The sequence below is a fragment of the Nanorana parkeri genome, unplaced genomic scaffold (assembly GCF_000935625.1).
Source record: "Nanorana parkeri isolate BGI_ZX_2015 unplaced genomic scaffold, ASM93562v1 scaffold1446, whole genome shotgun sequence".
NCBI lineage: Eukaryota > Metazoa > Chordata > Amphibia > Anura > Dicroglossidae > Nanorana > Nanorana parkeri.
Genome location: NW_017307714.1, coordinates 55,107 through 66,469, shown reverse-complemented (window position 1 = coordinate 66,469; position 11,363 = coordinate 55,107). Strand labels below are relative to the sequence as shown.

The 11,363-nt window shown below is 40.4% G+C and overlaps 1 long non-coding RNA gene across 1 annotated transcript in view; it reads left to right on the top strand.

The window, feature by feature from the left end:
* The window catches only part of LOC108798309, a 21,416-nt gene extending 10,365 nt beyond the window's left edge, over positions 1 to 11,051 (top strand). Inside the window, exons 2-3 of the long non-coding RNA XR_001941942.1 lie at positions 7,790 to 7,795; positions 11,039 to 11,051. This is a non-coding gene — a long non-coding RNA (uncharacterized LOC108798309). The remainder of the gene's footprint in view (positions 1 to 7,789; positions 7,796 to 11,038) is intronic.
* The last annotated feature ends 312 nt before the right edge of the window (positions 11,052 to 11,363 follow it).

The following is an 11,363-nucleotide window of genomic DNA, read 5'->3' as shown; positions in this document are numbered from 1 at the left end:
TGTGGCAACAACCTTAGGCTGCCTCATTAAAAGGACAGCCCTGGCTGCATTGCCTTGAGCTGAAAATAATAAATTGTGCAAGACCTATTTTTTCATTTGTTGAGGTGCATTGACAGACTAATGATTTTAAAAGGGCTGCGTAAAGGCAACTCACATCAATGCACAAAAAAATGCACATGTTACAGCCCATTGTGTTATGGTAGGAATGGGCCCTTAGCCTTATCCCACGTAAAAGGGGCAAGATAAAGAAATCTCTGGTCTACAACATTTAAAAAATGAAGAGAAATAAAACTTTGAAAAATATATAAACTTTCAGCATAATCAAGTTAAACTTATACATTCGACTCTTGTCAATTTATACCCAGTATCTTTGCTCTTGTTGTAACTCTAAATCACATTTTCAGCTAGCAAGCAAATCTTTTTCAGTGTGTAATTATTTATACAAGTTTACATGTATACTCAGGTTCCCTCATGATGCTGCATTTAATCATTTGGGTATCCAAGCAGTAAAAAACAGTGCCTTTACGATACAACCACCTGCTAATAGATTGGCCACAAGCACAGGTACCATACGGAGAGGAGAAAATGGTCAATATTTATTATATTCATTTACATTAGAGCTGCAATGGCTTTAATTCAGAGACACTGGATATAATTTATCAAGACTCAAGCACTCTTGTGAACATCAAGGGAATGTTATATTTGTACTATCTTAGTATTTCATGCTTTGGGTGAATGTGTTTGCAGAGACAGAGGAGGAGGATCTTTGTAGAACTGCATTTCATTATGACTAGAAGATCTATAAATTACCAGTAAATAAGTTTGATTTTGAGCTAAACTGCTGAAAATATGATCTGGAAGTGCTGGAGTGCTGTGTCTTAATATCTGTTGATCTCCATATCTGCTTAATACAGCATAGAAATACATTTTGTTCTCATTCAAGAAAAAATGCCTCCTACACGTATTATTGCTGTTGTTTAAGACCAGCATCTTTGCAGTTCCGGTTAACACTGTCCTGTAAATGTTGGCTGCCAGAGCTAGTTGGCATATATATACTGTATGTAAAATAAAACCAACTAGGTTATACATATTAGCTATTCCCATGATAGAATCATTTAATTTAACTCTTCCCAGAAGTGAGAGGGTTACATTTCAAATCGCAATTTAGATACAAGATATCTAACAAGGAAAAATTAAACCTTTTTTGTCCAGATAAAGGGATAATAAAGTTTCTTTCTGTTGACCTGAAGGTCAGATCACTTAATAAATGGTCTGTCTGAGATCTGCCATTTACTTTATTTTGCTGCCTAAAAACTTTCTTCTGTCTTAGCAGTAGCTCTTGTCCTGTATTTTCCCTGTATGACTGGTGACAAAGAAATAGAGGGGTCCATCGTGACCAGTTTTACTTGAAGGATTAATGCCTTTACTGTTCCAATGGTGGCCCTTTCATACAGCTCCTAACATTTTAAAATAATATCAAGCACACTTTCCTGCTGGGTTGATGTACAATTGTACACTGCTCCTTGTACAGCAATGGAGGACCATGGATCACTGCAGTTCTGCTGTAGCATATGGATTTAAATTGTTTCCTGCATTTTAAATACAGTATATCCCTTTTAAATATTACATAAAAAATAACTGTGCTAAGCATCCAATAAACTCAGCACAATATCAGGGAAACATTGAGCCCGTTATTATTTAAGGGTTTGTATTCCCTTAACGATTAAGTACAGTGTAAAAAAAATAGTGTCAATGCATAAGGCTGTTTCTAAGTCCATTCTACAATAACAAACCTCCCAACTGCCCCTCATTTGGAGGGCCTGTCCCTCATAGGGTACCAACTTTATCTGGTCTGATGTACAGACATCTATGAAAAGGTTCTATTTAAATACCTAGTGTAAATCTGCATTAAAACTATGGATACACCAATACCGACACTGGTACCGGTAGCGGTGCCGATACTGAACATTTTCACGAGTACTCGTGAAAATGCCCCCAAAACTGATCGCCTTTACTGGCGCTTTCAATTTTAAACTGAAGTCAGCATTTTAAACAGGCGCTGTGCTTCACAGGAAGGCTGTCAAGGTCTCGGCGGCTTTCCTGTAGAACTTGCACAGCCCACCATAGACCCCACACAGCCCACTTGAGAGCCTTCACAGCCCACCATAGACCCTGCGGAACCCACCAGTTCAGAGCATAGAGGCTGATTTACTAAAGGAGTTCAGACAACAAATTGTGTGAATATTCACTTCAATTATCCAATCATGTAAAAAGCATCTGTGCATGATTGGGTATTCAAAGTGAACAGGACTTTTCTTTTTACGTGATTGGATAATTGAGTGAATATTCACACAATTTTTTGAGTAAAGATTCTCAAACTGTTTAGTAAATCAGCCTCATTTGGTGTTCCCTGGCAATCAGTGAAAAGGAATTGTATTGAATGAAATTGCTTACTATAGAAATGCACTCAGCAAAGCATTTTCATTGCACTGCTGGACACAAAATGAACATGGATTGTAGTCCCATTTGACGAACAAATGGTCAAACAATTCCACCTCAGTCAGTTATAATGATCACTTTACTAAAAGTAGCAGATGTGAGTTTGTTTTTATTTTCTGGAGCTGGCTTCTGGCTGTTTAGTATACGTAATATGGATGGTTATGGGGCCACCCGATCACTTTTATGGGACTTGCTGGGTGCACGTTCGGGTTCAATGCTGTAAAAATCCCAGCTGCAAAGCCGGGTAAACAGCTGATTAAGCACAGTCTATGCTCGACTGGCTGCATATAGAGCAGGAGAGACATTTTGGCCCAGTAGACCTGTCACCTGCCCAATGTTATCACATAGGGAACTTGTTAGGCCCCTTGTGATAGCAATACAATTAACTGGAAAAAGTGTTAAAAATTAAAAAATAATAAAATTAAAATAACAAAAAAAGTAAAAGCTCTCCTGCTGCCCTATACATATGAATGTAAGCGCATATGTAGAATGCCCACATGTATGTAGATTATAATTGGGTATCACATTGGATAGCGCAATGCATGCCGGAGTGAAGAGAATAATTCTGGACTTCACCTACACAATTAACCCTAGTGATGAATGACTACACCTCACAGTCTGAGCATAATGCCAGCATTTCATTTACTGATATGTACAATATGAAGGCTAACATCTTAAAGTAGGCTCATCTAAAGCCAAACATTCAGTAACCTTTCACCCTGATCTTTACTAATATAAAAGAAAATTACTCACAAAATATACCTCAATAGAAAAAAGATCAGATCCTAAATCCATGTCTCGCCATCTAGCTCTATCCTTGGCCCAGATTTCAGAATTACATATCCTATCATGTTTCTACCCACTGACATGCACTGCCAGAAATAATATTTGTGGCCACTGGGGAACACTGTGTAACACTAATCAATTAAATAAAAAATAATGATTTTGGGACAATGTTATTTTATTATAAATGTTATATACTTTTTTTAACTGCTGTTATGTTTTTTTAACATGAATATCCCGATGTGTAATAGTGTGCTCTATTGTGTTGCTATAAATATCAAATCTTTTTATTTTACAAATGTTTAGCACAGGGTGCACCCATGGCACTAGAACATTGAGGGTCTTGTAAAGATAGGACACATCAGTAGCTGACTGTTGCGCTCTAACTGAAAGGCTATACAGAGAATCTGTATGGAGCTGTACAGAGCATGGAGACAAGAGGAAGGGAGGGTGGTGGGGTCACCTTTTTGACTTATTAAGCTGTGTGTGTAATCAGAGCTTCAGCAATTGAGACACCAGTTTATTATTCAGAGCTAAGCAGTTCAAATTTGCCAATAAAGCAATTGAAAAGGGGGTAAAGAGTGTATAATAGCTGCACCAACTTTAATCACCATATATTCATCTTACAACAACTTATTGGTGCAAGATGAAGTGCATTGCTGATGCACATTTTAAGATGTGGATTTTAAGGGTCACTTTAAATGTGAAAAACAAAGTAGCTGTTTTAAAGGGTAATTCCACATTCCCAGATGAATTTGGGAAAATGGCATTACCCCCTCCAATCTGCCCCCTTCTCCCCCACCCCCACTCCTATACTTTCCTTTGGCCGAATGCTCCTCCCCCTCCCCCAGTGCAGGTATACTACCCATAGTCCGTACATGGCAACGCAGCCCTATGCTCTGGACTTTGAACCTAACCGCACTGACCAATGAGAAGTGCTTCTGATCGCACTGAACAAAGAATGAGTGCTCGCCATTTGTGAGCAAAATTCAAAATACAGAGCAGAGCTGTGCTGCCATGTAGTACACTGGCACCAATGGAGGCAAAGGAGCGTTCGGCCAAAAGTAAGTATAGCGGGGGGCATATTGGAGGGGGAAATTCCTTTCCCAAATTGGCCTGGGAAAGTGGAATTACCCTTTAAATTTTGTATGTACCACACAAAGCCGGAATCATGTGGGAGGTGCAAATATTATGCAAAGCCTCCCCAAAAAAGTATTGGTAAAATGATAGGTCCGCCTACACAAAGCATTTACTATTGTATTCTACCATGGCTATGGTGCCCTTTATTAAAGTACAATTCCCCCCACTGGTCATTATATAAGGTCAGTTGTGGTACATGTGTACTCACCCAAGTGTAGCATCTTCCGAAACTCTTTTCTCCTCTCCACCTTCTCTTTTTCTTTCTCTCATTGGTGTTAATAAGGTGGGAAGCATTAGTATTGTACACAATAGGGGCAGGTAGGAGGGAGAAGGGCCGCACCTTGGCACATCACTCTCAAGCAATATGCGTGGTTGAACTCATCTGGCTCTCTATGCAGTATCATTTACACTACTGCAGCTTTTTACTGACACCCTTTTCACATAGTGGGCTTTAGGGACTGTAACAAGAAGGAGTGTTTTTTAATAAACTATGGGGTCTATTCACGAAGCTGCCGAAGGATCTGGCCGTAGCTTCGGCCGATCCTTCGGCTAGCTTCGGCCCCAGGACCCCTTCGGTTCAGTAGAACCGAAGGGGTGCTGTACGGGCTATTCACAATAGCCCGTACAGATCCTGAACTTATTTTTTTTTTACAGCAGCAGAGCCGCCGGACAATAGAAAACTATTGGGCGGAGCTAGCTGTCACTGCTAGTATGGCAACTGTGCTCTGCAGTGAGCATCACTTGCTGTTGCTGATAATGACTGGATAGGACAATTAGAAAGCCTAGAGTGATCCCACCACCTACCACCTACATTAAGAAATGTGACTAGGTAGTTCTGTATGACAAAGGCCTCCAAGGGGAGGAGTGTGGACCAGACAGGCAGGGTTTGGAGGCTGCAAAAGATACTGCAGTGCACAAACTGAAAGTGGAAAACAGGATGTTCAGGCTCTACCAGATAAGTGGAGAAGACACGCACTTTAAATGGGCAGATGTCTATCCCGTCACTTCTTTTTATTGCTATATTTGCTTTTCAACTGTATGTTATTGTTTTTTCACTTGTACCAACCTGCCTTGTTACATCTATCACACTGCAAAGCCACAGCATGTTATACTTTCATAAAAATCAATAATAATTATTATTATCAATTGTACTTGGAGTTCTGCTTTGACTGAATGGATACACTTGAGAATGAACCAGTTCACTAGGAACGGCTGACTTTACCGATTCATGATGTAAAATTAATCTACTCAATCCATGGCCATAAAGCCATAAAAGAGAAAACAGCATACATTGTAAGACAACTGTCAAAATGAAAGAGTACAAAACTTAAAAGTAAAAAATACAGTGTATGCTAAAACCAGTCACTGGCTGCAGAAATGTATACATTAGAGAGAATAGTATTTTTCCCATTTTTTTCTGCATGGCTCTGTGAGTAAGAATATGCATTCAGGAAAATATTATGTACAATGTATGAACGGCTAGTACAGAGATATCAATCCGAACAGCTTAAATATTACAGATGTTTATTGCGATACCGCTAAGGGAAATAATTACAGCTATCATTTTATCAGCAGGATCTTGTAAACCAAATAAAAATCTTCTTGTACAACTATAGAGGGATAGGGATATAGGGATTTTTGACAAACGTGTAAAAGTAAACAAACACTAAATGGATTGACCTAGATTTTTTCTTAATAAGCTGTAGAGATAGCTCCACAGAGGATAATGAAGGAAAAGTTTTAGATAATGAGGTGTTATAAAAGAAGTGCCTGACTGACTAATGAATTATAGGGAGTGTTATAACCCCCACTCTTGCCCATTGCTTTCTTGTAGACCCACCAGCGTAATGTGTAAGCCTGACCTAGTCTGTCAAATATTGACATTACTACTTCATAAAAAGAATATTTACAGTAGGCTGATCATACATCCCTGATTTATGAGGACAATCCCTGATTTAGAAGGGTGTCCCGGGATGTGTCATCCCTTTTTTTTTAAATTGACTCCCTAGCCTGGCTGCCCCAGCAGTAATAGATGGATTCACCTGCGTCATTGGTTGCTAGGATGCAAGCCAACAGGGCCATTGAAACGCATGAGGTTGCACAGCCCCCTTGCCTGCATCCTAGCAACCAATCATGCTGGACTGCAGATCCTGCAGGCCACTTCACTACACATCCTCTTGTGTCCTGATAAAGATTCACCCCACATCTTCCTCAGCAGGTGGGACACAGGCATGCCATCTGTGTAATCTCCAGCCCTGTTTAGTGCAGAGACGTTCCTTGCAGAAGACACAGATCATCCACTGCATTTCCTCCCCTTCACACCTGCTGACTCCTTTGACTCAGCAGACATGGCAATGCCCCATGTGGTGGTGAGTACAGAATGGCATGGCACTGCCAACCTGGCACCAGGCGAGAGTTAATACAGTCCAGGACTGCCACAGATCTCCAGCAAGTGTACAGGGTGTGATCCAGCACCATGGCAACAACAAGCAGAGCAACAGATATGTGCCTGTCATAGAAAAGCCAGGAAAGAGAACTTGCTCACACTGCATGTATAGAGGAGGGAGCTTAATTTTGAGAAGAAAGTAGGGGAACAGGCATGAAGATGGTGCACTATGGAAGTGTGCCGAGTCTTAGAACAGGTAGGGGTGAAGGACAGTCATTGACCGGAGCACTATAAAAGTTTACTGAGGCTTACAACAGGTATGAGGCTGGAGCACTGTAAAGGTTTACTGAGGTGGAAGGGGGTGTTGATTGGGCCCTGTCAGATAGGATTTGTAGATGCCTCATGATTTCTAATGGTGGCCATCCTAAGGACCATGATGATAAGAGCCGAATGTCCATAAGTGGAGTAGAGTGTCCATAATGAGCAGAGGAGATTGAGTATAGAAGATAAAAGAAGTCCAGAACTGCACAGTCCAGAACAGAATGGGAGAGTGTCCATATTGAGCAGCACTACAAGCAGGGTTCCCCACCAGGTCCACCACCGAGGCATACAGAATACTGTACAGTGAGTTGTACTACCTTTGTGACACTCACTGACATGGCAGCAAGGGGAGTAGATGACTAGTACAGATCACAGTGCCCTAGTGGTCCCGCATATTGATGTGTGACCTTAAGACCCTCACTCTCCTAGAACAACACAGGACTCTATTTTATTGCACCCCAAAGAGCCCCACACCCCAGCCTGCCAGTTTCCCTCCTTCATCCTACTGACACCACCGATGTAGCAGCATTTTTTCTCCCCAAGACACTCACAAAATAGCAATTTTTCCTCCCATTGTCATCAACACAGTGGTGTCATTTTCTGTCTGCCTCTTTCCGCTGCAACAAATTGTTTGAGGGCATGTTAAAATGGTAGCATGAGTTTGTTGTTGTGACTTTAAAGTGGGGGAGCATGAATTTGTTGGTGTGGCAGCAAATAGGGGGCAGGTTTTTGTGGGTATGGCTTAAAAGTGTGCATGAACAGTAGGGTGTCTCTTGGGGTGGTTTCGAGATGATTCAAGTGCATTTATTGTGCACTTCTTTATTTCTATTATTATTACATTGTAGTATATAATGACATAATTATACAACTCACCATAATGCAGAATCAGTGGGAGCCCTGAGCTTGTTTTCTGACACTTGCCAGGCTCTCAGGTGGCCAGTAGAGGCTCTCAAATGGCCAGTGCTGCAGGCTCTCAGGTGGCCAGAACGGCACTCAGGTGGTCAGTGCGGGCTCTCACCAGGGGTCTGGAGAGTCTCACTGGTGGCTACGGCCTTCTAATATGCCTGATTACTCTCGGGTGGTCAGTTGGGCTCTCATGAAGTCAGCTGGACTCTCAGGTGGTCAATGGGGCTCTCAGGTGGTCAGTATGGCTCTCAGGTGGTCAATGCGGGCTCGTAGAGTCTCACTGGCGGCTATAGCCTACTAATATACCTGATTAGAGGGCAACCTCTGCCAGATGGTAGCCGGCCCAGATTGCCATCAAGCATACCGAGGCAATCCGGGATGGCTGGGCCTATTTGCAGGGACAGGCTCCTGGCCGAGGACCGGCGGCTGTGGGGGGACCCCTGACATTTATGACATAGAACAGTGAATTACATCACTAATTTACAACTATGTGCACATGTTCTAACAATGAGCTGAATAAAAAAGGGAAGAAAAGTGCTGTTTGTTTTATCAACATCTGATAAATAATTTACCTAAATGTAGCTTTTTTCATTACAGGTACATTTTACACCCAATAGCAGTAGGTCACTTGTAAAGGGGGCCCTGAAGAAATTGAGCAGACCACCAAACTAGATAATATATTTTTCAATCAAGTAGTGAAGTTATTATTTTATTATTTTTAAGAACAATTAAGAATTAAACGTCAACATTGCAACGCCCTCATGCAGAAATACACATTACACAATGTAACAACACTGAAACTAACAGTACATCAGGCGTCATTTTAATTGAAGGTCCAGTTTGATTGTCCAAATGAATTTAAATTACTGGTTTACAATATGCTGCTGTGGAACATTTCATATTATGTCAATGTCATTGTCATACATTACCTCATTACCTTTGTACACAGAGCCAAAGATGAAATGTAATAACCTTTTCTTCTCCTTCTCCTCAAAGACCAAAACAACCTTAGCATGTTTTGTGGGCTTTTCTACTCAGACCTCATCTTTTTGCAATTAATTTAAAGATTTTAGAATTTGTCATGCTACCTGCTTTTTTTTTTTCATAATACATTTTTATTTGTTTAATTTCGCATACAATTCCATAAATTACATAATAGTATCGGTAACCTCTACATATATGGCTATTTCACATCTAAAATTTCTTGATTTCTTCTTAATTACAGGTGGAAAATAAGTCATAACCAATAAAAACTACTCATATTTATGCTTGATTGGATGATAAACTGACCCTTCACCATTACTTATCTAGCCATGAAAAGAGAGGGCGAAAAGCACTATATTGTCTGGAATGCCACTCAATCACGGCCCCATGCCTTTTCTCTTACCCCATTTATTCAAAAATAAACAAACACAAAACACAAAAAAAAAAACCAGCCTATCATACCCACTCCTTCATCCATTCCCCTCCATTCCCCTCCCCTCCTCCCCTAAATCCAACCTCATTCCCTCCCAAAAAAAAACAAAAACAACCTGCTTTTTATTTTGTATTTTTGTCAATTTAATTTCCTTTCAGAAGCTTTTATTTTATAGCAAAATAATTAGAACATTAGAACATGGGGGTATTAGTAATGTAAGTTATAAGTTCCTAAGTTCCTTACGGCCTTGTTCACACCAAATGCAGAGCAGATCTGCATTAGTTTCTGCACACGCAGTGCAGTGGGTTGTGCCGGGTTTTTGCCGCGTTTTTGATGCGTTCCGGGTCGTTTTTGGTTCAAAAAAAACAAAAAATGTTTAAAGTTTAAAATGGGCTTTCAGTGCGTCCCAGGGAGTTTGCATGCGTTTTTGATGTGTTTGCCAGCGTTCCAGAGCAGGTAAAATAGGGCCTGCTGCAGTTTTTTTTACCTGCTCTGGAAAAAAACAATGCGATGTGAACTGGAGCTAAAAATACCATTGGAATACATTGGACGCAGTTTTGCTCCGGTCTGCAACGGCTCTGCTCTGCTCCTGGAACGCACTTGGTGTGAACAAGGCCTCAGAGCTTTGACTATGCAAGTACAGGATCGGTTCTTTAAGCAGTGGGACCGATTACAATTGTTTCCAATTTGCCTTGTCACCGACGTGCTCAGTTCACAACACCACGATGCGATGGGAACAAGGTGGTGTGCACTGAAAACAAGTACAGCTTGCTTTTGTTCAGCGCAACTGCCTCACACCCTGCTGTGCCGGTAGAACTGAATTTCATGTCACATTTCATGTCACAAGTACAATAAAGTTGTACCAAAAAAAACAAAAAACAGTGCAATGTGCCAGATACGGCACATTGGCACTGTGTCGGGCAATGCACACCAGCCACTGTTTTAGGACTGTGCAGGTTTACAGAATATCTATCTATCTATCTATCTATCTATCTATCTATCTATCTATCTATTATATAGATATAATATCTATACTCTGTAAACAAAGCTTCACAGAGATGGCAGTGTGTGATTCTTAACAGTGTTTGGATAATGGTACTAATTCTAAATAATTAATATTACATTTAACCATACTAGCTGGCGATACTGATACTTTTGAAATAATTATATATTAGCACTGGTTAACACTAGGAACTGCTTATGAATACTGAAATGACAACAGTTATAGCAGGTATTATTACAAAAGCATGTTATAGGAGAAATTAGTTAATAAACAAATTGAAATAATTATGCAACTTTTACTGCTATTATACTGATGCTTTTATTCATTTGGCATGCATTGCATGGCAATCTTTAACATCTATACACATAAGTCAGTATTTGTTATAGTGCTTATTTGTCCACCTGGCAACACTGCAAAAATATCCTGAAATAATGCTAAGATGGCAAAGCGCATCATGTTTTCATATGAATGACGGCTGCAATTCTGAAAAAAAACAAGTACTGGCTGCCCTCTAGTGGTGCAAATTTGAATGGCACATCTACAGAAAGATTGCTCACATAGGGGGGAATTTATCAAACTGGAGCAGAAGAATCTGGAGCAGTTGCCCATGGCAACCAATCAGCTTCTCTTTTCAGTTTGCTCAGGTAAGATTTGAAAATGAGACAGAGAAGCTAACTGGTTACAGTGCAAATCTGCTCTAGATTGTGGCTGCTCCAGTTTTAATAAATTCCCCCCATAGTGCATTGTGCTCTTTCACAGTGCTATGAACTAAGCCAATGAATTTTGAGGACTTTAGTGCAGTTTGCACATGTATTCATACAATAAATGTTGGGGTAATTTTGCATTATCTCATAAAAGTGAGGCCATGGCGTACTTTTAATTACAAAAGTAAAATATACATAAAAGCG